General features: G+C 44.8%; 1 pseudogene; it reads right to left on the bottom strand.

Annotated features, from left to right (window-relative positions):
• Positions 1 to 2,981: 2,981 nt before the first annotated feature.
• The window catches only part of LOC132650928 (grainyhead-like protein 2 homolog), a 59,519-nt pseudogene continuing 35,572 nt past the window's right edge, over positions 2,982 to 26,928 (bottom strand).

The following is a 26,928-nucleotide window of genomic DNA, read 5'->3' as shown; positions in this document are numbered from 1 at the left end:
TGTAGCGGTTGGCACAGATCTAATGAAGCAGAAATAACCACAAAGTGCCAGAGAGAAGGGAGTGGAAAGAACCCACCTGAGAGGCCAGTCAAGGGCAGCTGTGCTGGCAGCCACCCTGGAGGCCTCTTGTTGCCCTTTGGCCCTCTTCTTTTGCAAGCCTGGCGTAAGGAGGAGGGAGAGCACTGGTAGGCAAGTCTCCACTGTATGAAGGACTGAAGGGGCAGGGACAGCCAAGACCCCAGGCTGGTGACTCTTCCCCACACCAGCAGCCACTGCCCAGAAAGCAGCAGACACAGCTGTTTGACTCATATTGTGAATATTTATTTATTTTTCTTCTTAAAAATGTACAAAAAAATAAAATAACATATTTATAGTTTATAGATTCCCCTCTCCCATTTACAAAACTATTAAGTTACATTTACTCTTTTTTTATGTGGGAGTAGATTGTATACAAATCAGTCTCCCCTTGTTTGTCTTTCAGAAAGGGCCATTCTTAGAATTTGGCATAAACCCTCTTTTCCTGTTGCATGAAAAATAAATGTTTTAACTCATTTCATGCTTCCCAGGTTTCTGCTTTGGGACATGCCTTAGTCTTTTAGGAACTGATTTCAAGATGGCAGCCCATTGTGTATTTTTGTTGTTGTTGGTTCCAATTTCTAAACACTGAGGAAGTTTCAGTGGGGACGTAGAATGAAAACACCTGCTTCATGTATTCCCCAACCTTTTATGGATTACAAAAAAAAAAGTTTGGGTGCGGTTAATTCAGGAACAAAGGAAAGACAGCTTTTCTATCTTGCTATTTTTGTTCAGGAAATGATGCTCAGCAAAGCTCTGCTAATACAGCGAGGGACGGATGCAGAGAAGTCCACCAACAGACACTCCTGGACCTGCCGCTGTACCCCTATTTGTGGTCCTGGCTTCATGTCCCTTGTTCTGGCTACCACAAGGACTGTAGTGACTCAGGACAAAGGCAAAGCTATCTCCAGCTGGTCCTCTGCCTTGGGAGAGATGGGCAGTTTGCCAGAAACCGGAGAGAAGAGCTGGGAGCCTGTCAGATCACTACAGATCTGTCTCCCTGGAATCCTGAGCCACCCTAAGGTCTGCCATTCATGTTTGGAGCTAACCCCAAGTGCTGTAGCATGGGAAGCGCATAGAGCATATATTTCCAACACTGAGTTTGTCTGCCTTAGATCAGAGCCCTGCTAGTACCCTAGAGGGTCCCCAAGCTGCTGGTTCAGCAAGTGATGTGGGGTGGAGCAGAGGACTAAGCAGAGCTGAGCCCAGGATACAAACCTTTGGCAACACAGAGGGATTCGGAGCCCAGTGGGCTCTCAGAAAGGTGCCCCTGCTATTCTTTGGATCCTCTTGGTCATAGCACCTACTCTCCAGCCCATTCCTCTGCAGCTTTGGGTAGCTAGGCTAGAGTCAGCCTCGGCTGCCCAGGCTCTCAGGGGAAGGTGGGGCAAGAAGGCAGGAGCTGGAGAACAGAGCCTCCAGGTAAGACATCAAAGTGCTTCATAGACAAATTTGGACCTTTCCATGGAAGCTGCCCCATTATCCAGGCTTTGGGGTGGGATGTGCCTGACTATCCCAACTAGTGCTCAGCCCACAGTGTAACAAAAAAATCCCCAAGCTACCAACCTGTCCTCTCAAAGAGAACTGAGGCCCACCATGGGGCATGCTGTTCAGGAAAGCCGTTTTCTCTTGCCCTCCCAAGGGCCAGGAGAGGAGGAAACAGCCTTAGCTCTCCAGTGTGCCTCTCAAAGCCAGTCTCAGAAGTGCCAGAAATCCCACGCTTTCCACAGCCAGGGTGGACAGCCTCACCTCTTCCCATCTTCAGAAGCCAGAGGAAGCAATGTCTGCTGGTCACAGCCCAGCCGAGCTGCTGGCTCGCTTCGAAAAGCTGCAGCTGGGTTTGCAAAGGGGCCACTTGAGATGAAGGACATGCTTGTAAACTATGAGGCACTACTGTGTCCATCCCCATGTAAGCCAAGCAGTTCTGCAGCAGGCCCCAGGGATAGGACCCCAGTGCAAACCCTTGCGGAAACTTTGCATAAGCTTCAAGGTGTCTCACTCCAGTGCTAAAGAAGGCGCTGACAGCATGATCTTTCCTGAACAGCTCAAAGGACACTCTTAGACAACAGATCACCATGAGACAAAATGTGATGGCCTCAAGGGAGAGTCATGTCTGAGGGGAGAGGGCTCCATTTGGGGAAACAAGTCCTCAGCATGGCTCAGTGGAGAATCCATCTTGGCATTCACCAGTCACGTGATACCTTAAAGGCCTCTTTCCTAGCCTCCTCTCAGATAGAGCAGAATGCTCTGAGTCTCCAGGTATGTCCCCTCCAGGGCAACGGCAGTAAACATGCCCACACACCACAGGTAAAATATATTATTGCAATATTATGTACAAATTATGTACATGGCTGTCAATCATACTTTGTGCTCCTTATTACTGACATGGTAGCGGAATGTCTTCCTGAACAAGGCCCAGTGGCTATTTGCTGAGATCCCCTGGAGGTATTTAAGCAAAATGACCTTCCTCAGAGCAACCTGAAGGTTCCAGGCCAGAAAATGGGTGTCCTCTTTACCCCAACCATGACGACTGTGCCAAGAAGCAGCTCATCTTGTCCATCCACTCAAGAAATGTGGAGAGGTAAGAAAAAAGGCATCGCAGTTCCCCAGGCTCTTCGAGATGAATGGACTAGCTGTGTTTCCCTTGAAGGGGGAACTCTGGAGGTCTCAGGTGGAGCTATCAGTAACTTGTAGAGTCCTGGAGGGCCTGGACTCCAGGCTCTTGGGGAAAAAATGGACAATAAATAAGGGCCTGACAGGCTTAAAGAACTTAGCCGAGGGATACAGGCTTCAGCTCCAAGCAAGTAGAAGAGTTGACTGTTGGTCTGTTGGTGGGCCTTGGGCCCTGCCCCCTTCCAAGCAGTCTTGTAACAGTCACTTGAGATGGGTGAGATGGGTCTCCAGGTTGTAGGGCAGCGAGCCCACCTCTCCCAGGAAGGAGTGCACCAGAAGCTCCTGTCAAGGGGACTTGGGCCCAGCGCTCAGATCTCCATAAGCGTGATCTTGAAGCCTTCCACCATGCTCTCCATGTTGAGGATGAAGGTGTCCTCATCTGAATAGTGTTCAATGATGTTGTCATCCATGTTCACCAGGATGCTGCCGAAATTGGGTGAGATGGGGTGGGGTAAGAAACAAAGCCAGTGAACAGAGGGCTTTATGCAAGAGCAGCCTTCAAGCTACTGACTAATCACATTCTTAGGCCCCTCTGTATTTTCATTACAAACCTCAACTGCCCTTGGCTGAACACACATGTACAGTAAAAGTTACATATGACTCTACAGCAACTATAAAGGCAAGTTTTATCAGCAGCGTTTTGCAAGTAAGAAACAACTCAGTAAGGTCAATGGCTCTCCAGCCAATGAACGCCTGAGCTGGGTCTAAAGCTGGCTTTGCCTCACCCCAAGCTACTTCACCTCTTCCTGGCTGCCTACTCCATGGCGGTTTGGTTTCAAGAAAACCAACTTCCAGAGTCTATATCTGTGATTTTTTTTTAATATAAATTTTGTTTTTGTCTTATATTTGAGTGTTTTGCCTGAATGCATCTCTGTGTATGGTATGTGTGCATGGTACCCTCAGAGTTCTGAAGACCAATTTAATCCCCTGGACTAGAATTGCAGGTAGTTGTGAGATGCCATGTAGGTGCTGAGAATGAAACCAGGGTCCTGTGGAAGAGCCACACACGCTCTTAACCGGTAAAGTGTCCCTCCAGCACCTCTATCTGTGACTGAGAAGTGCCTGAGCCTGTCTCACTCTTGTTAGCCAAAGAGATTTCCATTTGAGAAAGAATGACTCCCTGAATCACTTTATAGTGGTGTCATCAGGGATGCTGCCATACCTTCAGTTTGTTCTTTTACAGAATTAAAAGGCACCCACGCTTAGTGGGCTGATGTTGGGATAAAAGCCTTATGCATAGGCCTTCACAGGCCCAGTGCTGAAAGGCAGTGCTATCAGCAGTGTGTTTGTCCACACTGAAGCTCTCTAGCCAGCAAGACTTGAGGCTTCACTCAAAGTGGTATCCCCAGCCTACTGCACTGATCTTGGAAAGAACTGCAGCACACATTCACTGAGTGTCTAACAGGAGTTCAAGTTTGATGCTCCGTCAGCCAAAGACTGCAAAATCAGAAAGCCCGAGAACCCAGGTCACATTTTCTTTATGAAAAGGGTCCAGAAGAGTTTTATGGTACCTACTCCCAAAGAGGAAGCCTTAGAAAGGTCTTAAGAGGGGCAGAGGAGAGGGAAGCACTTCCTCCTTGAGGCCATTGAAGCGGCCCACCTCCCTGCAGGCATTGACTATGCTTTCTGTTTACTGAAAGTGAGACCTGGGGCAAATACTTAAGCAGGCCCTGGGCTTCATTCCTCCTCAGTGAGCCTGTGAGGAGGAAATGGATCAGGGAACCCAGAGGCTCCTCACCACCCAACCAGGAAGGACTAACTGTTCACTGTTCCTTACCATGTGGGCGAGCAGCCTGACGCCCATTTGAGATTTCATTAATGATTACCTTGAAATAATTTCCTTTAGCCTCAGCTAATTTTTGTCCGTACTGTGTCACTCAGAAGCCAATGTGAAGAGCTACATGTAGTTCTGCAACGTCATTTTCCCTGATGTCCTACCACCTCTAGACCACTCCCGCCCTTGTGAGGCTGTCAGTAGATGAAAGCACCTCGGGTGACATGTTAGAAATGCACCGTGGGTCTCCCTGCCTGAACTGCTAGCATCGTGGGCCACGGATGTGACAACAGGTAAAGCTATATTAAAAATGTACCTTGCAGACAGGGCAGCTAGCTGAGTTAGCTTTTTTCTTACCCCTTTTTGCTCTTCTTATAAAGCTTTGTGATTTTCTCCACTGGCAGCCCTTACTTCTCAGACAGCTGAAACATGAATAACAGGAAAGTGGTCAGCAGAGAGCAGGGACACACTGGGAAGCACAACATTCCAGCTCAGACCTCACATCTGAGCACAGCACAGTCCCCTAATGAGACACGTCAGGAAATCTCATGATGAACACTTTCCCTGCACTAACTGCTGAGACCATTCAGCCCAAGCCACTGGCTTTATAGATTAGCAAAATGAGGCGTAGAGAAGTGAATGGAGCCCCAATCCACGTTAGCAGCCACAGAGTCACAGCTCACTAACTATGGCCCTGACTAGTTTCACCAAGTCATTATTTCCTCTGCCCTTAGAAGGAAGAGAAATGCAGCTCATGCTTCGCAGTGTGTCAGAGCCCATGTCTAGTGCCATCCCAATTTTGATTCTCCCTTTGGATAGATCTTAAATCAGTCAGCAAAACAATCTTGATAAAAGTGGCATTTCTGATCCCTTGGAAAAAAAAAAACATCTACTCACAATGTTGGATTAAATAGGTAGCCATGCATCAAAACACATTTCAACTGAGCCACTTGCAGTGGCTCACCCCTGTGAGCCCAGCCCTGAGGTCAGCATGAGCGATGGAATGCTCTCCAGACCAACCTCAAGAGGTAGTGAGAGAAAAAGTTCAGGTGGATAAAAGATTTATATATGAAAGATGAGACCACTGAGACCATGAAAGCACAGGAAAAGATAAACATGAGTTCATTCTTCAGATAGCCATCATCCTAAGTACAGTTTTTCTGGGAGACATGACACCTGCAAAACAGGCCTGAATAGTAATAACTGTGGAATTCTGAAATATCAGTAGCTCAAACATACCACAAAGAAAAATAATGTACTGGGAAGCATTTTAAAATACAAACAATATATACAGAGCAAACTGCTTTGTTAAAAAGAACTCGATGGGGAACAGGGCAGAGAAGAAAGAAAAAAACAGAAAAATTATATACAAGAAGAATATAATCAGGCAATAAGCATATGAAAACTGCACTGAACTTTTATTTAAAAATTTCAAATGAAAATAATGATAGGATAGTACTTTTAATTTAACTATCAAAAATGCAAATGAGCCAGGTGCCATGACACACCCCTATAATCCCAGCACTCTGGAAGGCAGAGGCAGGTGGATCTGTGAGTTGGAGGCCAGCCTGGTCTACAAAGTGAGTCCAGGACAGAAATCCTGTCTTGGAAAACCAAGCAGGGTGGGGGGGGGGAAGAAGGGGAATGAGAGATCCAGCAGGTTTAAACATTTTCTGCTTTTGGTTTACAGCTCTGATGGATCTGATGCCCTCTTTTGGCCTCCATATGTACCTGCATACACGGCAGACAAATGACACATTAAAAATAAATCTAAAAAATCTAAAACAAAACAAAACTGAAGTCATAATCTAATGTTGGTCAGAGCATGAGGAAACAGCAGTGTTCAGATTCTATATAAGGAATAGTGACCCCTCAGCCTCCTGGAAAAGAAGTTTGACAGAAGCATAGTTTTTAAAAGTGAATATGAGCCATTGACATCATGTCTAGTAATCGGACATACAGAAATACTCTCATGCTCAAACATGTTTGGAACATACCTGTTCATAACAGAGGAAAGTCATAACAAATATGCATTAAATATCTTGACATTTTCTTCACTTACACTTTAAAAATTGCTAGCATATTAGAGGGGAAAATAAGTGAAAATTTGTCAATATAATATAATCTTGTCTGAATTTTTCACGTTTACATATATTTAAATGTATATAAAATATTTAAATGACATAGCAATCTATTAATGATAGCTACATTGATAAATGGTCAGATTCAAGCTCCCTTTTACTTTGTATAATTCCACAGTGCTTATTTTTATGATTGTGTCATTTTTGTAAGTACAAAGTGGCAAGATGTATTCGAGAAAGATCTACTCCAAATATGTGCCATGCCCTCGCTAGTGGCTCACAGGTAAGGTTGGGACCCAGACTTAGGAAGTGCAGCACAGGCTAGAAAAGGGCTGCAGAACCCTAGGGGAGAGCTGAGATCCTGAGAAAAGTTTGTTCCAGAGAACCCTAGGTTCCTGCCTTTCCATCCCTACCACAGGGCAGAAAGACCTCTTCACCATATGTACACTCAGAAGCAAGACAGAGAGGCAGGGTGATAAAGACAGACTAGACAAGTATCCTCTTGCCTGCGTGGGGCACATCACTGGTGGTCCTGATGAGGTTTCCCCACAGCCACAATAAGGCCCAATGAACAAAAGTTAACAAAACAAAACAAAACAACACACTTGTTGGCCAGTGGGATGGCTCAGTGGGTAAAGGCCCTCACCACCAAGGCTGGCCAGGTGAGTTCAACTCCAGAAACACAAGGTGGAAGGCAAGAACCTTGACACTTGCAAGTTGTTTACTGACTTCCAAATGAATGTGCAAATAAATAGAAAAGGCAACATTTCTCACAAGAGCCTGGAGGCAGCAAAGAAAACAGGCCTTGTGTTAGAAGGGCCTGTTTGCAGAAAATGTAAACAAACAAATAGGCAGATAAAATGAGAAGCAGATGAGTAGCAGCTGGAGAGGCAAAAGCTAAGGGAAATGAATGGACACAGGAAGTCTCAAAAACACACACGCATGGTGGAAGACTTAATTCAGAATTGGAGAAATTTAGCAGATAAATTACAATGACACGGTTGATCTAGTTTATAAAATAGTAAATGCATATACACATACATACTGAATTTCCCAAAGATACTCTGTCATATAATGTGTAACAAAGACAATTGAACCATAATTCAATAAAATGAGAAATAAAAAGTTGAGAAGTTAATAAAAAATGTTAAGCCTCTCAGGAATACTTTACATTGCCTCTACTCTCTTCTCTCTTCCTCCCATTGAGGCCCCTACACTATTTGGCAAGCCCCTTGGTGTCCTATTTGCATATGCAAATAAAAGGAAGCCACTTCCATTTTAGACAGATTGATAAGAGTGCTTTCCTAGTATACACAAGGCTAGGTTTGAGCCCCAAGACCACATAAACTGGGTGTGAAGGGTATCTGTACAATCTCAGCACTGCAGGTGGAGCATATGTTCAAGGTCAACCTCCCCTGCATAGCAAGTTTTGAAGGCAGCCTGGGACACATGAGACCCAGAAAGAGATGGAAGAAGGGAGAGGGAGGAGGGAGAGAGAGAGGAACCCAGTATGGTGAACTAGCTCTGTCTTTTGAGCTCTGAACTGAATTCAGTTCTTGCTGAAATGGCAAGGCTCTCAAGAGTGACCTCACTTCCTTACTCATTCCCTGGGGATCTAGAACCACTCAGTGAACAGAACTAGTTCTCAGAAACTCCTTGAGAGCAGCCTGCTTCCACATTATTTCCTGATTACTTCCTCAGCATAGCTGGCCAGAGCCACAGCAAGACGATGCACAGAACTCGGATAGGACAACATACATACACCCATACTTAAATTAGCCTCAAACCAGAACCTTTCTATGCCTTTCCCACACAGCAACTAGCTTTTTTTTTGGTGGTGGGGATCACGGATATTTTGTGGTGCATTAGCATTCGGCCTGCAGGGTGGAAAGCTGGCTCAGCGGCCAAGAGCACTTGTTCTTCTTGCAAAGGACTCGGGTTCTATTTCCACAAGGATGTTCACTACTTCCTCATCAGTAGGGACAGATGTGCACAGACATACACACAAAATAATGAATCTTTAAAAATTTCCGTATGCATTTCACAGTATGGGCTGCACTCACCCACCCCACTGGGTGCTACTCATCTTATCCCTACATCATATCTGATGCACTATCCTACATCACAGACACTTTCTACCATCTTGGTGACTGCCTTTCATAATGCCATTTCTTTTCTTTGTAATTCTGTTTTATTTTAGATACTTAAAAGCACTCTCAAAGAGTCAATGGATTTGAAATTGCAAAAGGCACCCATGGCACAAAAAAGTAGGAAGCCCTGGATAGCATTCCTTTCTGTGCATAGTGCTTGCTGCATGTGTACATGTGCTGGGGGTAGGGGGAGGGGGAGGGGGAGGATGGAGTCCCCAGTATTTTCACCTAATTATTCTCACTCAGTTGCCTTCTAAGATTTGGCTTTGGTTAGTGTCACTTGCAATTTCTTTTTAATTTTCAAGTGAAAAAGTTTGCTTACTCAACAGCAGTAGTCTCATGTCTGTTCATTTGCCCTTTTCTAAAAGAAAAAGGAATCCATTCCTGGCTCCTCTTTTCAGTAATTAGGCTCTCCACTCTCCAAAGCATGTACTCGGCAAAGGGCTGATCAATCAACTGTCTATCCCGCCTCTTTCCCGGATGCTTATTATCGATTCTTGCTTTCCCTTTACTCTTTGTGTGACTGGCATTGTTTATTCTTCTTTTATGTAAACATATGGACATCTGCCTACCTAGACTTGAGTTGATGGAGAGCTTAGGGTGGTGCCACCATTTGGGGTAGAGCTAGGTAAAAGAGGCACCTATGTCTTCCAGCCTCATTTTCCCTATCTGTAAAATGGTGATGATGCTATTTCCATGCCATGTTCATAGGAGTATGACAATAATTAAAAGGAGCCTGTAGCACTCAGCATGGTGGGACATACTCTGCGAATAGCAAACATTTGCAACAAACATTGTGCCCAAGGCCTGAGGATATGCAACTGACAGCAAGAGACAAACCCCTCGGGACTGCATATTCTACTGGAGAAAAGAAGGAAGGAACACCCAACCAATATTAGGTATGCCAGGGGGTCTGGCTTCTTTCCTCTTGCAGTAGCAAAACATTCTGACCATCAGCAACTTGAGGACAAAGTTTATTTCCTCTTATACCTCAAATACCAGTCTGTTACTGAGAAGCTAAAAAACTCAAGCAGGAAGTAAAGCAGAAAGGCAGAAAGGAAAGCTGCTTACTGGTTTTCTGACTGGCTCTTGCTCAGCCGTCTAGAGACAGTGATGACTCAGCAGGCTGGGTCTTCCCATATCATTCATCAGTCAAGACAATTTTTCACAGAAATGGCCAAAAGCCAGTCTGTCTCAGGCAATTCTTCAACTGAGGGTCCCTTGTCCTAGGTGACTCTAGGTCATGTCAAGTTGACAATAAAAACTGATCAAGACACCAGGTTGAAATAAAATAAAGCAGGTGGAGGCACACAGAGAAGAGGTGTTATTTATGTGAGTGGTCTGACAGGCCCCACGAGCTGGGGGTGAGCAGCCCCAACATCGTGATATGAAAGAAGAGCATCCTGTCAGAGGGGACAGCATGTGCAAGAGCCCTGAGGTCTGAGTGGCTTCACTGACCTCCAGAACAAGCTCCCAGGTTCCATGGTCAAAGTTCACTCTTCGTAAGGTTACTGTGTGGTGGTTTCAGGAACGGCCCCCCTAGACTAGTGTGTGTGAATGCTTGGCCCACAGGAAGTAGCACAGTTAGGAGGTATGATCTTTTGCTTGCTGCTGTGTATGCTTGTGGTAAGAGCCAGGCAAGCTCTGAAACAGTCTCAAGAAATAGCAAGCCCACACACATCAGTGGTTAAGTGGTTAAAGTGCCTGCCACACAGCATGGGGACCTGAGTCTGGATGTCCAAACTGCACGTTTAGCCAGATGCTGCAGTGCACACCTGTGATGGCCGAGCTCCCATGGACTTGCAGCAGGTGCTACAGCAGAGACTGAGCCTGTCTCAATCAGGGGGAAGCTGAAGTGACCTCAGTGTTGTCCTCTGACCTCCACACATGACACAGCCCATGCTCACTGATGAAAATACATGTGCACACACATACACACAAACACCAGTTTTTTTAAAGTGAGCATACCACCTTCTAGCTAACCGAGCTACTGCACCCATCGTGTGGCCTGGCTCACAGGCTGTAGGACATCCATGTGGGCTACAGAAAGTCACCACCTCGGAACTGTTCATGAATCTGTCTGATATGGTACCTTCTGATTCAAATACCAGTTCACACCTGAAGGAAGGGTGGGAACACAGTTGTATTTTTTTTAGGTGACAGAGTCACATTTCATCACTGTCAATAATTATTTTCTTTTTTTAAAAAGTAAAAGACTACTTTAAAAACAAAACCAGAAAAAACGAGGGCACGTATGACATGAAAGAAGAAAAGAGACTGAAGGAGGTTGCCAGAGGTTGGGGACAAGAGGTGGGAAGACTGAGGGAGGAGAGTGTACTAAAACTCACTTCGTTCAAAAATGTTTTAATCTAATGTCTTGTATGCTAATGACAAAACTGCAATAAAATAAGTAAGAGGGAACATATATCCAAGTAACAGAGTCATGGCTGAAGACAGGAATACTGACCACTCCACTGTACTCTTGACACGTTTACATATGTGGATTCATTTCACACAAGCACATATCACCCATATTTATGCCACTAACAATACGGACATCTATACAGTCTGCCCTCGATAACTGCAGGCATCACCCACAGGGTTAAGTGACTAAAGATCAAAAGTATTTTATAAAAGTTGTGCTTGTGCTGAATATGTATAGACATTTTTTGCCATTACTTCTTAAACAATGCTATTTACATAGCTTTTACATTCATCAGGTAGTGTAACTAGGGATGGTTTAAAGCAGATGGAGGATTGCCGAAGTTGCATAGGAATATGCTATTTTATATAAAACACATGGACTTGAGTACTCATGAAGTTTAGTATTATGGAAAGTTGTGAAACAAATTCTAGATATGGAGAGATGATGTATAAATTTATGTATTAATTTTATGCATACATATTACAATATATAGGAATACACATACATTACACATGCATATTATATACCCATGTACATATTTATTATAACATACAAACATGTACTGGTAAATGTGAGTATAATAAAATATCCTGGTTCTCGGCGGATCCACATTCCGGTCAGTGTTTTCCTACCTCACACAGAGACACAAATCAACTCAGGATAGAATTACATTAGCTGGAGAAATGGCTCAGTGGTTAAGAGCACTGCCTGTTCTTCCAGAGGACCTGAGTTCAATTCCCAACACCCACATGGCAGTTTACAACTGACTGTAATCCAGCTCCAAGTGACTTGACACACTTACACAGACATATATGCAGGCAAAACACCAATTCACATAAAACAAATAAATCATTTTTAAAAAGAGAACTACATCAGTAAGCTCTAGTGTTCTTCAAAAGACACCATCTCCATCACACGCTGATGGTCCCCTTCGACAGAGCCTGTGGTCTTGACACCCCTAAGGTCAATGAACTTGGTTTGTAGATCACTACCAGCCCACTTGTGGACCCTGAAAAGGCTCTTCTTGACCACCTTTCCCACTTGTAACACTCCAGAAGCAAGCAGGTAGTTTGTGTTAAACGTTAAGGAAACTTTTTGTTCCAGAGTTGAAAGGAAGATGAAGCCAGAATTGCCTGAAAACTATGACTAAAGCCATGGAGGGAACCTGAAGTTTCCAAGGCTTGCAGCTCTCTCTACCCATTCCCCTGCCTCACCCCCATTTACCATCTACCAAAACAACACAGGAGTTGAAGGGAGGCTGAAAAGTTAGAAAAGTTGCTGTTGAGTAGGTGAAGTGACCTTTTGTTCCACAGTGGTCCAGTATGAACACATCTTCAGGGTACTTATGAAAGTAGACAGAGGTTACAGAAGGAAAAAAAGACATCAAGGACCAAAGCAGGATCCCAGAATAGCACAGCAGTTCAAACCTGTTCTAGATCTGTGGCATCCATCCCTCAGGCTGTTCTAGGAGTTGGTTAAATATGGATTCCTACAAGGCCTCATGGTATATGCTTACAGTCCCATAATCCCTGTGCTCAGAAAGGTGAGGCAAGAATCCAGGTCAGCCTGAATCTTCAGCAACATTGCCTCTTCAGCAGGAAGGACTAAGAATGTGCATTGAAATAACCTCTAGATACTCCTATAAACACTTATTTTATCTGCTCTTAAAAACCAGACTAAGGTATGGAAGTGGACAATGATGTTCAGAGAAATCTGACTATTTTACATTATTTTGTAGACCATTTATCCATCCTTCAGCAATTTCAAGGTCATTAAAAAAAAATCTTGGTTCATCCCTTCTAGGCCTTTTGCAGTATCTGTTCTTTCTAATCAGTTTAAAATTCAGAGCCCATGATGGTGGTGACACAGCCTTTAGTCCTGGCACTACCGGGGCAGAAGCAGGTGGATCTCTGAATTATATAGGCCAGCCTTGCTTATACAGTCAGTGAATTGCAGGTCAGCTGGGGCTACACAGTAAGACCCTGTCTCAAAACAAAACAAACAACAACAAAAATCATAGTTCATTAGAAGTTCCATAGTCTTTCTTGCATTTGCTTCTGGATTTGTTTCTGCTCTGAGTAGAATAGAAATCAATAGTCCCCACAAGTCACGACAAACAAAAAGCTGCCAAGCCTCCTCCTGCGCTTTCTGGAGAGTGACAGTGCTGCTCTGCTCAGAATGACCAGGGTCATGAAATGCCAGAGTGGGAGCAGTATGAAACCCACCGTGGCCACATTCTTCTAATTTTTTTCTGATTACTACTCAGAACTGTAGATAGACACTCACAATACATTCACAATATCACACAGCTGTTCTCTCAAGTTCCAAAACTTTCTCATCACTTCCACAGGAAATGCACTAGTGTAGATCTTCCTTCTGCTCCCCAACCCATGGCAAACTTGCCTGCTTTCTCTCTCCCAGAAGTCATTGATTCTGGACATTACTGATAAATTGAATCGTGTAATAGAGGACATTTTGTGTCTTCCTGCCAGTTTTACTCTGTATATACTCCTAAAGAATTGGAAACAGATGTCCAAACAGAAAGTAGCCCGTGAGCATTCACAGCAGGGCATTCTCAGGAGCACCCCAAGAAGGAAAAGCACATGGACCTGTTAGCTGAATGAATGAAAAAAAAATGAAGTATGTTGTGTTCATACAGTGAATGATTACTCTGCCAGTAAAGAGAAGGAAGCGCTGGTTTGTAGCATGTTCTAGCATGGACACACACCAGGGAAAAGTACAAATGAAAGTGATCTCAGGCCACTGCGTTGTGTGGTCTACACATAGGAACTTCCTCACGTACTGCAGTGTTCAGCCATAAGCCCAAATATCCCATCCGATGCATTTCTCAGACCAGCAGCCCCCAGGAGAGGTGAGAGGCAGCGCTGGTCCCCATCACTGTCACAGCCTATCCCCTACTGCACAGCTGTCTCTGAAACTGCTCATACTGAGGCACAGTCAAAGCTGGGTGAACAGCGTGTGAATAAAACACAGCTTTCCCTAGGTCGTGCTGCTAACCCTGGCCTAGGGCAGTGGAGAGAAGGGGAGAATCATCTCAAACCACTGCAGTTCTGCAGCAGATCTTTCCCCATAACCAACATGTCCTCTCTCCACTTTGGAATACGCTAGCCAAGCCAACAAGGCACCATGGAGCCACCTAAGTTCTGCCCAGGTGGCAGGGCAGGGACTCTGGAGGCTGAGGGGGCTGTGGCTTACCGCTTCCATCAGGCCCTTCACTGTGGGCGATCTCAGCATCAGGGCGTCGAACACGTCATCACTCTCCTTCCGCACGTACAAAAGCACTGCAAGAGAAGGGGACAGCCAGCGTGACTCCTGTCACATGGGAGTCTCAAGCTGACACCACCTGCTCTGCCAACAGGCCAATGACTACTGGGATGTACCAGCTCTGACACCTAGATCCACACTTTAGTTTCTCAAGAAAGGCACACAGTCTCCTCATGACTACTGTTCCCTGTGCTCATTCAGTGAATACCACTGAAGGCTCCTGGGTGCCATAGGCTGTATATACCAAGAGCTGAGGTTGAGGCAGAGAGCTAATAGACCCCATTCTCTGTCTTTAGGGAGTTTATGGTCCATTAGGAGAGACAGGCAGGTACCAGATGACCTAGACACCATTGTGAGAGTCATAAAGAAAGAGCCAAAAAGAGGATGCTTTCCAGACAGCTCCTACCATGGTGAGGTGAGGGAGAAGGCTAAGATACTCAAGTATCTCTGAGTTGTGAAGAGCATAGAAGCACCAAATCTAGAAAGGAATGACACCAGGAGAAGAGCAGGTCAGGCAGACATTCTCCTGCACAGGCTTGGAAGGGTACCAGGGTAGCACCTAGGACAGTCCAGGAAGAACTTAGGATGCAGAGAATCACAGATTTGGGTGCAAGTCCAGCTCAGCCCCTGCTGTGACCCTAATGACTTAATCTTTCCCTGTCTGGATAATCTGTGAAGTAGGACACTAGCATCCAGCACATAGGTGCCTGCTGCCAGTTCTGGGAAATAAGGTCCTTGTGGTAGGCTTCATCTAGGCCCAGCACACAGAGAGGCTCAGTCTTCAACCTACAGAAGCAACCAGGAAGTAGGTGTGGTCCCTGTGCCCTCCAGCGAGGGCATAGCTTTTCCTTTCACTTCTCTGTAAGAGCTCTGAACTGGGGAGTGTGCAGGCTAAGATGGGCAGGCACTGCCGATCTCAGCAATGTAAATGGACCTCGGGAGGCTAAGATGCACCTGTGGGGTCCCACAAACATGGTCACCCTTGCTTCTGCTTCCCCTGACCACTGAGTCCTCCTCCTGTGCCCACCACTCCAGCAATCATGCTGAAAGGTCAGCTCCCAGAAAACAAAAACAAACAAAACAAACAAACAAACAAACAAACAAACAAAAAACTGGCCACTGTCATTCAGGTGCAGTCCAGCATCCCAGAGGGCTACTCTTTTTATCCTCTGGCAGCAGCGTAACTTCTCACCCAAGGGAAGAAAAAGCTGAAACCCCTCATCTGTCCACACTAGGGAAAACTGCCCCAGGCAAAAACAATAACAGCAAAACACTGGTGAGCCTACATCTCAACTATCATCTTAAATCCACCTAGCTACCATCACCATCAGCAGAAAAACAAAGGCAGGACTGGGAAATGAAATCAGCCAAATCCAAACTCCATGTCTCCCCTCCCCCTCCATCCCAAAGGCTTTCTTAAAGCTGTGCATATAAAGGCCACATTGACAGGGGTTCTGCCCAAACTCCCTTCTGTGGCCTGTGAATGTTCAGGTAGATTGTGGTGACTGTGGTAACGGGAGGAGAGGCAGAGGAAGGAGAGAGGCAGACTTGGGCACTGGTACCTTCTTTATCAAACATCAAAACAGAAGTGCCGAGTAAATATGCAGACTGACTGCATTTCCTACAAGTTTACAACTTTAGTCCCTTGAAGCAATCCTGCATCACTTCCATGTCAGTTAAGCTGCCTAGAACCCAAAGGCTATCAGAAAAGGAGGCAATGTGAACAGTGTGAGAAAAATACTTAGAATGCGGACCCTGGCTACATCCAGATAAGGAAGAGTAAACCCAAGAGGAAGACATACTGGCAGCTATTACTTGATGGAAATTCTGTAACTTCTTGAAGCTCTCAACAACAGAAAGAGAGGGAAAGAGCAACTTCCATCAGGATGACCCTAGAGAGCTTACATTCTATTAAAATTAGCACTACTAATAAATAGCCTCAGCTTAAACCATTGCTTTTCCTGTTGCTCAGGGGTGGCTGGTAAGAACTCAGGTGCTTCATTTTGTTCTGTTTTGTTGAGCAGGTGGGGCAGTCTCAGCCTTCCCCTGTCAGGCTTGCTGACAGCTAGCCTAGAGGCCATACTGGGCTCCAGACCGTTAGAGGGCTTGCCCACAGAGCCAGTTTTCATTAGATTTATTCTGGGGTGTACCAATGGCAACAATCCTGCCAACCACAACAGGAACCAGCACTGAACATCCCAGACATCACACAGCCAAAGGCAGGCAGCCTCTTGTGGAGCCCCAAAATGACTCTGACCCAGTTACCCTGACAAGTGGCTGCAAAGGAAAAACAACCTGTAACGATGGCTTTGCTGTTAACTGTCACCATTCTTCTTGAGCGACTTCTGACAAGTAGGAGCTGCCACTAACCCTCAATACCCGAGCCAAGCACCTGCTCAGAGCAAGGGGCCCAGTGATGTCTCCATCCTTCTCCAAAGAGAAGCTCTTGGAGGTAGCGGGGAGGTGGTTCTTACCGCTGGTAGGTTACAGCGCCCTCTGTGTCTGAATTCAAAGTTTCAGAAGCCATACCTTAACTTTTACTTATAGGCCAATACAATTTGTAGTGGCAATTTTGGTGGCAGTTTCACAAGCTTTGAAAAATAGTTTATTGGACCAGCTACCAGGCTGTAAATATAATTCCACACACCAGTGTGACTCCTGGTTTCCCTATGACTCTGCCCTATTCCTAAGTAAAGTCAGGGAGGAAAAGACACCAAGGAATGGAGGTGAAAACAAGTGATGGTGAACTGGGAGCCACCATCTCATATGGGCGTGCCCAACCTGTTGTTGTTAATTGTTTCATCTATTGAATATCTCTGAATCACTGGTTCATGAGACGCACTCACAGAGCCAATGTCCTCTGAACTATGTATTTCCCTGCTGGAGGAGTTGGGAGCCACATAACCGTTCCTCCAAGGCCTGTAATGGAAAAGCCTGTAACCTCCCATATGAGGGAAACCCCACCAGGATTGGGAATGGTTCAGTCTCAGGGAGTGAGTTCTTGACAAGACACTCCCTAACCTTCACACCAGTGGCACACAGGAAGGAGAGATACCTCGCTTTACGTTTTCTTCTTTAATCTGCTTAGACGGTGTCGGACCAAACTCCTCTTCCATGGGCCTGAACATCCGTTTAACAAGGACGCTGCTGCTGGAGAAGACAGGCAGAAATGGTTAAATACATCAGAGGGTACTGACCTGTCCTCCCCTGCAGGCTCTACACCACCATCCCCACTGAGGGAGAAAGATGGAGCCACAAAAGGGAGGTTGCTGAGCCTGCCTCTCCTTTTCTGTTCAGAAGGTCAGGGCCACGGAAAAGCTGATGGCACCCAAGTTGCAGCAGCCTCTCACATCCACGGTGAGCTCCCGACAGGAGACAACACAGGCCACTTCAACAGACCTCTCTTGAAGACTGTCCTGGCTTCCTACAGTTCTCCCTTTCCTGGTTGCTACAGTGAAGGTTCAACCCACTCCACTGAGACCAGAACATTCTCTCTGGAGTCAGTTCTGCGTTTGCTTTCAAAGTTCTTATGCTTTTCAGACAGACTAAGGGAATTAGAAGAGAAATCAGAAAAGTGGAGATTTTCAATTCTTTAGTCTCAGGCGTAGATGCAGACTTGTAGAAAATGATCATTTCTCTGGAGACTAGCCCATGAGGCAGTGTCTAGCAATCACTTAGCAGAATGGTTAGGACAGGACTTCAGCAGTCAGACCACCTCGATGGATTTTAAATCCCTGCTTTGTAGTTTATTACTGTACAAATTTGGCATGTTGCTCAACTTCCCTGCTCCTCAGTCTCCTAAAAGGAGGCTGTTGACTTAGAAATGATAATATTTGAGGAACTAGAAGTATTAATTACACCAAATTGATCAGTATACACTATTTACACTGTCAAGTGATCGTACCACACCAGATAAATAAGTACAAATATTATGTGCAAATAAAAATTAATTACTTTAATACAATTTAAAAGGAGGCTGGGGAGGCGGTTCAGCAATAAAGGCTGTACACTGCTCTTGCAGAGGACCAGAGTTAGGTTCCTAGCACCATGGCAGGGGCCTAAGCTTTCTGTCCTCCAGCTCCGAGGGATCCAATGCATCTGACCTCCACTAACACCTGCACATGTGTGTACATACCCACATGCAATGCACACATGGTTTAAAAAATAATAAAAATGCTAAATTTAAAGGAGGCTCTCTACAGGAGGCTCCCAGGAGAATTCCATGAGTGTCGGGGACTGAGGGGAAGCACCACCAAACTGCTAGATGAAGACAATGAAGATGCCGATGATCACAGGCTGAGGGCAAGAACAGAGAAGACTAGATTTTCCACCCAGAGCAAACAGCTCACTACCTCCTGGTCTCACATAGGAGATGGACACAGTAATTAACCCCAGTCCTGCGGGTAACACAAAACTGTGACTCCTGCCTGAGTGAGCTTCCTGCCACCAGAGAGCCATTCAACACTTCTCAAGTCAGGTTGGTAGGGACCCAGCTTATAAAAGCACATGCACACTACCTGGGACAGTCTGAAAACATTCCTATCCATGTTGGAAGCGTATATCACTAAAACCAATGGTACTTAATTTACCTCCAAAGGGAGCATCAGCCAACTGAGTTTCTTAACATACATCTCCGCCTTGCTCACTTACGTCCCGAGCACTCTGAGGCAGCTGGATAAGAACAATCTTAGCCCTTGTGTCCACAATGACAGAATGCTCAAATGTGTTATCAGCCTTCCACACTGTGATCCAGCTAATAGGAAAAAAGGCTATTCACATGTGCCACCTTCAAGGGAACCATCTCATGAAAGAGCTACCCAAGAAGCATCTGAGATGCTTTTGAGGATAGCCTATCAAGAGCCATCTTATTTTATTTCCTCTATGTCAAACAGTAGAAACAGCTAAGGAAAAAACTATGACTCAGGTCTCACCTGAAGGCAGTAAAGAACTTTTAGGACACTGCTGCCTCTGCCTTGCCCTTGCTGCTTTGTCATAAAAGCAGGCATGATACTGTCTCCTCTTGGAACTGACCAAGAACTTAGAACTGTAATAGTAGTGACCATGAACTAGTGACCATGAACTTAGAACTAGAAGATTAAAAAAAAATCCATACACATAGCAGCCAGGCACCATTAGGTTAATAACTGGTAAATTGCCTGAAATGTTATCAGATACCTTCTCGTGCTGTGTGAGTCAAGCTGCTTCACAAAGCAAGATTCATTTATATTTTTCCAGTTCAGTTGACTTTTGAGAACAACTTAATCCAAGCCACAGCAGGCTTTGTCATTAAAATAGTATCTCAGATAAACCACATTTCTCTTGGGAGGCCAAACACTTTCAAATCTATAAACCCAGTAGGAGTCAGTAAGTTTTCTATGTTATGAATCCAGTAGTTTCATTTATTTTTCAAAGCAAAACCAAACAAGGCAGCTATGACTTGCCTGCATTCTAATGAGAAGAATGCAGGCTGAAGGCCTTCTTGTGCCCAGCTCAGTGACACTATATAATCATTTGCAAAGGATCAGAGAGCAACAGAGCAGAGCTTTCCCTGACATCATCTCCATCACGAGGCCATCAGTTAGAAAAACCCAGGGCCAGCAGCACACTCAGCCATAGGCTTGTGGGGTTAATCACAAGGAAAACAAGACCCTTGGAAGCAACAAACAATATTAAGATTCATCCAAAAAATCCTGAGAAATGTTAGGTCTGATGCAAGAGCTACAAAGCTACCAGGACTTGTGGTGAAACTTCTGGAGAGCACAAGGCACAGACACGCTCTGCGGGGTATTCTCCAGCCTCTTTAACTACCGCAAACAGTGAAGCTAACTCAAAATCACAAGCTTGGCCTGATCCATCGTCCTGATGGCTGCTGTGACAATGCCACTGAAGTCAGTACCTCCTCAGGGCTAGATGAGCACACACGGTGTCCTCAGAGCTCAGAGATCTGTCTGCCCTGCCAGGAGAGCTCATGAGATGAAACAAGGTTAGGCCTTGGTAAAGACCAGAAAGCTTACACAATAGGATATGCCCAGCCCCCACCCCTGTGCCTTCCCCTCAGCCATGGGTCTAGAATTGAGGAAACAGGGCAATGGAGGCACATTGGTGAGTGCTGGGAATTATGGGTAAGCACTGGCTCAACCTGTGCTTCTATCATGTACCAGCTAGACAACTTTGAAGAAGTTTCCAAATTTCTCAAGGCCTTTTTCCTCACTGTTAATGGCAGATAATAGGAAATCTGGGAGATAACAGGAAATCTCCCAGATTTCCTATTATGAAAAGAATACACATAAAAGCATTCAGAACCTAGCCAAGGTATCCAGGGAGTGCTATTACTTTAACATATAGCAATAGCCAAGGACCCAGCATGCATTAACACAGAGGCACTAACCTGTCCACATTGCTCAATCAGAGATGTATGGAAGTACAGGACATGGCTGTCCTTGGAATGGATGACTACGCAACAACACAGGCAATTCTTATGGAGAGACCAGTGGAGTTACAGGTAGGTCACTGGCCACTTAGCTTGCAAAAGACAGGCTGATGGGTCTGCACAATCACTTCACACTCTCCTAAAGTTCCCCTTTATAACACTCCCTGTGAACTTTATCTCAGGAATACCACTAAGCAAAATGCCAAATGCTGGGGATGTAAGAGAGAGAGCCTTCTACAGCACCCTCAGTATAGACCTGAGGACATGGAGGTTAGGGACAGGAAGGCTGGATGAGGCTTCATGTGGATAAACAACAGTCCAGAGGGTGGACTTGGCTTCCTGAGCTCAAGCCAACATTCTTTTCATGACGCCATGCTGTCTCTTTATAAAATATGTGATTTAAAGATTAGAATTCATAGATCTAATCACTTGTTTGTTCCAACCAACTGAAATCTGATTATTTCTGTCCCAGGATAAAAAGAACAAACTACCCATTTCTGTTTTTGAAATGGGAGTTTTTATTTTCTAGACAGACTGGGCTAGCCAAAACGTTTGATTCTCCTGCCTCAGATCCCTGATTTCTGGGACTAAAGGCATGAGCCACTATGCTTGTCTTTCTAATCAATACTTAAAGGATTTACAACTGATTTTAGAGATTTGGTCCTGGACAAGTTCCAGTCCTAAGCAGCCTGAGGGTTATTTAATTTAATTCCTTTGAGAGTGTCTTCCTCTGAGACAGAAGGTGGCAAAGTTTGTCTGAAAAGGGCCCAGCAGCAAAGGTTTTTCAGATTCTTACTGTAACACTCAATTCTGCTGCTGTATCACCAAAGAAACCATAGAGAACACATGAAGGAACTAATACAGCTGTGTTCCAGAAAAACATTCCTTGCAGAGGCTCAGGTGTACTTCATATCACCGATAATGTAATGCCAGTCTTCACTGGAGGTTTTTAAACTATTGAAACTATCTTAGTCTGTAGACCATTCAAAATGGGTGATTGAGGCTGTGTGGCGTACACACCTTTAATCCCAGCACTCAGGAGGAAGATCTCTGTGAGCTCAAGGCCAGCCTGGCCTACATGCTGTGTTCCAGGCAGCTAGGGCTACAGACTGAGACCCTGCCCACCCCCACCACCACCAAAAGAAGATCTGGCCCTTGGTCTGTCACTTGAAAACTTCTGCTTCAGGAATAAAGCCAGCAATATCAGCTATACTTCCTTCACCAATTATGAAGTGTCTTACATAGGAATGGAAAAGTTTGACTATGGTTTGTAGGAAATTTATCTTGGGATGTTAGGTATACACAACTAATGCAAACAATAAGCATAAAATACGTATTAAGGAATGAATGTGGTTTTAGCCTGCTTTAAGAGAAAAATATAGCATTGAGCTTATAAGAGAGTTCCCAACATAATCTGCAATTCAGGAGGTTCTAAACACATGTATTCAGAAAACAAAAGCAAATAAAAACAAAACAAAACCAACTTAGTGGTCAGGCTGGAGAACTATGAGGTTAAAAGCACTGGCTGCTCTTCCAGAGGACCTGGGTTTAATTCCCAGCATCCATAGCACAGTTCATAATCACCTGTAACTCCAGTTTCAGGGATTCAATGCCATTTTCTGGCCTTCATGGGCAATAGGCATGTAACTGGTACACAAACCCACACAGAGGCAAAATGCTCTTTTTTTTTGCTGTTGTTGTATAAATTTAGTAGTCTCCCATGAGAGAAATTAAGATATTAAAAGATAAAATTATATTGTAACTAAGAACAGTTTCAGGAAAGAACAGAAGTTTGAATGTTGAGGGTGGAAAAGGCTTATCCAGAGAGCAGAGCAGGAGTGAATGGACAGAAGTTGAACACTGTTATCAGAGAGAACGTGCTATGATAATCTCAACTGTTAACCAATATGAAATGAGAGACCCTAAGAAGATTTGTAAAACACACTCTTGGGTATGTTTGTCAGGATGTTTCCAAAAAGAATTAATTAACCAGAGAAGATCATACTAAACATAGGCAGTGTCATTCAAGAGACTGGAAGCCTAAATGACATTCTCTAACTGGCAGAGGCCACAGAGGAACAGCTCTGGCGTCTGCCCCTGCCTCTGCCCTATGTTGTTCCAAAAGAATAAGCCAAAGTACAGTTTTCCTCCTTTAAACTCTAAAAGCTGAAACCACCCAGCTCTTAGAAATAATATAATGAGCTTCCTCATATGCAGAGAGCATTCGTCACTGGCAATATTCAAATAGAAGGCAGCTAGCTCAACACCTACCCTGTGAGAATGTGCTACCAACGTCACTGTGTCCTAGAAGAGTCATCTCGTGACCTTAAAACAGCCCTTTCATACCTGCAAGCTTCTGAGTATATAAAATGAGTTAAGGAAAGAAACTACACTGAAGAGTTAGCTGCCCCTAAACATTTATAGGTGGGCATATATTCTCTGCAAAGATGGGGCCAGAGAGACACATCTGGAAGATACAGAAGACAACTTCCTACCCCAAACCCACAGTGCAGTGAACAGGTTCTCAACCTACTCAGGCCCCATTCAACACCTTGAGTAAGGCTTCAGGAGCTGTTTGTGTCTCGGGCAGTTTTGAAAGCAGGAAAGGCTTTTACACTCTCAACCAGATCTTGTGCTGAGATGAAACGATGGGAAGCAAGAGCTATCAGAAAGATTTCAACAAACAGTGCACTAGAAGGGATGGGCCACATTTGCAAAATTACCATTTAGTCAAAGGCAGATCACAGGGAGAAAGGGAAGGTACAGAAGATGGGCTTGCAGGAAAAGGTGACCACCTGTTGCCCCTCTCTCCATTCTAGGTCACAGCACACGGGAAGGTCCCATCTCCTGCCCAGGGCGGCCCAGGCTGGGAAGGTGCATTGCCACCCCACAAACAAACATTATGTGCTTAGAATGAAGGACTGCTCTTACCCTTCTCGTTCGTCATCTGTGTTGTAATACACCTGTGGGGAAAACAAGAGGCTCATGTCAGACAGCATAAAACAGAAATCTGAATGAGTTGTCTGACTGTACAAACTATCTGTGAAGAGGAAAAAAGATACATTTGATTAGCAATGGTGTGTGTGTTAGATTTTATAAAGTAAATTCAGAAATGTGACTATTTCTAGCTTAAGCTGGTCTGATCTGATCAGGTTACTCTGGCTCTCTGCCAAATGCTGCTCCTGACAATAAGAAAATCTGTTGGTAAGATCTAAACACATTCTTTAGAAAGGCTGTGCTGGCTCCCGCGTGTTTGTTCATCAAAGCGGGCTTACCCTGGTTTCCCATCACCACAGAAATGTAAGGGTAAACTGTCAGCAAAGAAACTGGTGGACAAATATTTAACTGGGATGCCTATTTCACATATCAAATAGGGCCAGCATCCCTCAGGACTTGTGGCTCCTCTCAGCATACCTCACCCCAACCCCTCCTCTACACTCCTCTCTTGGCTGGACTTCCTGTTCCAACAGCATGTAACTCAGCCATTTTGGCTTTCTTTGCCTCTTGAACCTGGTGGCAGCTCTTGGCTTCTCTCTTACTTCTCTCTCCTCACCCGTTTAGTCAGCTGGCCGTGTTCAGCCTGGACTCCTCCCTCTGCCTGCTTTGTCCTTTACATATACAATAAAAATCTCCACACTTTAAGGGTAGCCACATCCTCCTCTTTTTATTTCAGTTTTTCATTCATTAACTCTCTTCATGCTCTAAAGGTCATGTGGCAAAAGGAAGCTCTCCAAGGACAAGTGTCATTAGGAACGAGCAGTGGCAAGCACAATCAGAATTAGAGAAACTGAAGCATCCTGCAGACAGTGCCAGACAGTGGTGGCACATGCAGGCAACCATCTCTCTCTCACACACACAGCCTTGCTGGCTGTCTTTTCTGGACAAGATACAATATTCATATTCTTTCCTCTTATATATTGGTTCCTATGTAATAAGACAAGATAGAAATGTTAAAATGAATTTTAGTAGAAATGTACTCCATGCAAAAAGTATGAATATATTTATTATCATATTATATCATGAACCGAGAAACAAATAAACACACACACTCATGCATATGCACACATGCAACCCCCCCCCACACCATGATCCTCTGGTTGTACAGCTGCCTTGTCACTATATAAAACATTCTCCAGAAAAAGGAGAAGCTGCAAGATTGAGAAATCAGGCTGATGTCAAGTCCCAGCACTTAGAATGCGAGGGGACTTGAGTTTGTCATAATGCTCCTATTTCTCAAAACAATCCTTTCAGCTAAGGATTCTGGATTCAAAAGAAAACAAAACGAGGCAAAATTAAAGTCCCAATTAGTATGGCCAAAACAAACTCGGGCTGATGCTAAGAAACATCTTCTCTTTCTTCTCCAGTTTTCATTTCTCCCTTGGGAGAAGTAACCTTAAAGAGTAAAGGAAATAACATCAGCATCACCCGAGAACTCTGGAAACCTTCCCTTATAGAGGACCGGTCTTCAGTTAGCACAGGAAAAACCGTGAGCAAGGTCCAGTTCAGCTCCGTCAGCACTGGAGTGCTAGACCCAGCACACCAGTACCCTACTTTTAGTTTTTATTGAACAAAATCATAATTAATTCTCCTGTGGATGCATAGTTTTCATCATGAAATTTCAGTGTCTGCATAATCTTCCACAAAACTAAGCTGTCATAATGATTTAATTATTGAATATTTATTTGATTTCCAATCCTTCATTTCATTTGTAGATATAACCATAGGACTTGGCTATTGTGTTTTTGAAGGAAGATCTAACACTCTTTTTCCTTCAGATGACTAATGATTTATCCACTCAATGAGAACTACTAATTTGCTAAGGAAAAAATTGTTGACAAGATCTTAATTTCTCTCCTCTGGGCAAATGTATGTATGAAATGTATGAAACAGTTTTACCTCTCACCACTAGGTGGCGATATGTGCACTGACGGAGTCTGCTTCACAGACACCACAACTTGAACAGGCAGATGAGGAGCTTTCTCCTGTCCTGTTGTCAACAATGTTCTAATAACAGCTCACACCTTTCTTTGCCTTAGCATGCCAGGCTTTCCTCCCAAGACAATGTTTTCTGTAAAAACCTACTTTTTGTGTTGCCATTCCCCTGCTGCTTGAGTTTATTTTTGTGGCCTGTTCTGCGTACACACCAGCACACCCTGAGGAGGGCAGTAGGAGGCTGTGAGCAAAAGTAGTACCTGTCCAGTCCTCTGCAGGTTGGCAAAGTGAACATCTGGTATGAAGAGCACGGGCTGCGAGTGCAGGTCAGGCATGGTTTTGAAGTACGTGATGTCACTTTTCTTCTGTAAAGGTATGGCAGCCAGCTTCCCGTCAGAGGCTGCACGAAACCACAACAACCACAGAACAGGGCTATGCACACATGAACACTGTCAGCCAAGTCCATGATCCTCCCCCAAAGCTTTCCCAGCAGCCTAGATTATGCTTCAAATGCCCTTCCCCAGGCCCAAATAAACAAAAAGAGCATGGGATTCTGGGAAGTACAATGAGGGTGGAAGGCTCCTCCACTTCCAGCTGTCCTGTGTGTACCGCGGAGGACTTCTGTTTGCTTTCCATATCAACGCTGCCCCTGTCTGCACTGTAGGGGCAAAGCAGGCCACACCTGGAGCCTTCGTACCTTCCCCTGTAGCCAGCTTCTTCTGTCTCTTCAAAGGACCCTGCTGGCTACCATCAGCATTGGGGAGGGGTTGACTTACAGTTGTTGCACTGGGTTTGGGAGGCCTGGCCCTTCCCTTTCTTCCTATTCTGCTTTCTCTCTTCATCTCGGATTTTTCTTTCTGCTCCCTGATGGGGAAAACAGAGACCAAGCAAGGTATGTTTTCAGAGCATAAAAGAATATTCTCATTTTCTTTCTCTCTCTCACACACAGCGTGAAGATGGGAAGAGGAAGCCAGGAAGCCTCCTGCCTCAGCGAAATGAGAACACTCACAGATCTTCATGCTACATTCTGACCTGTAAGGCCAGCTCATCGGATTGCTGCCTCTTCCTGTCTCATGCCTACTCCATGAACTTGGCTTTTGAAT

This window comes from Meriones unguiculatus (assembly GCF_030254825.1).
Source record: "Meriones unguiculatus strain TT.TT164.6M chromosome 13 unlocalized genomic scaffold, Bangor_MerUng_6.1 Chr13_unordered_Scaffold_34, whole genome shotgun sequence".
NCBI lineage: Eukaryota > Metazoa > Chordata > Mammalia > Rodentia > Muridae > Meriones > Meriones unguiculatus.
This window is presented reverse-complemented; position numbering and strand designations above follow the sequence as displayed.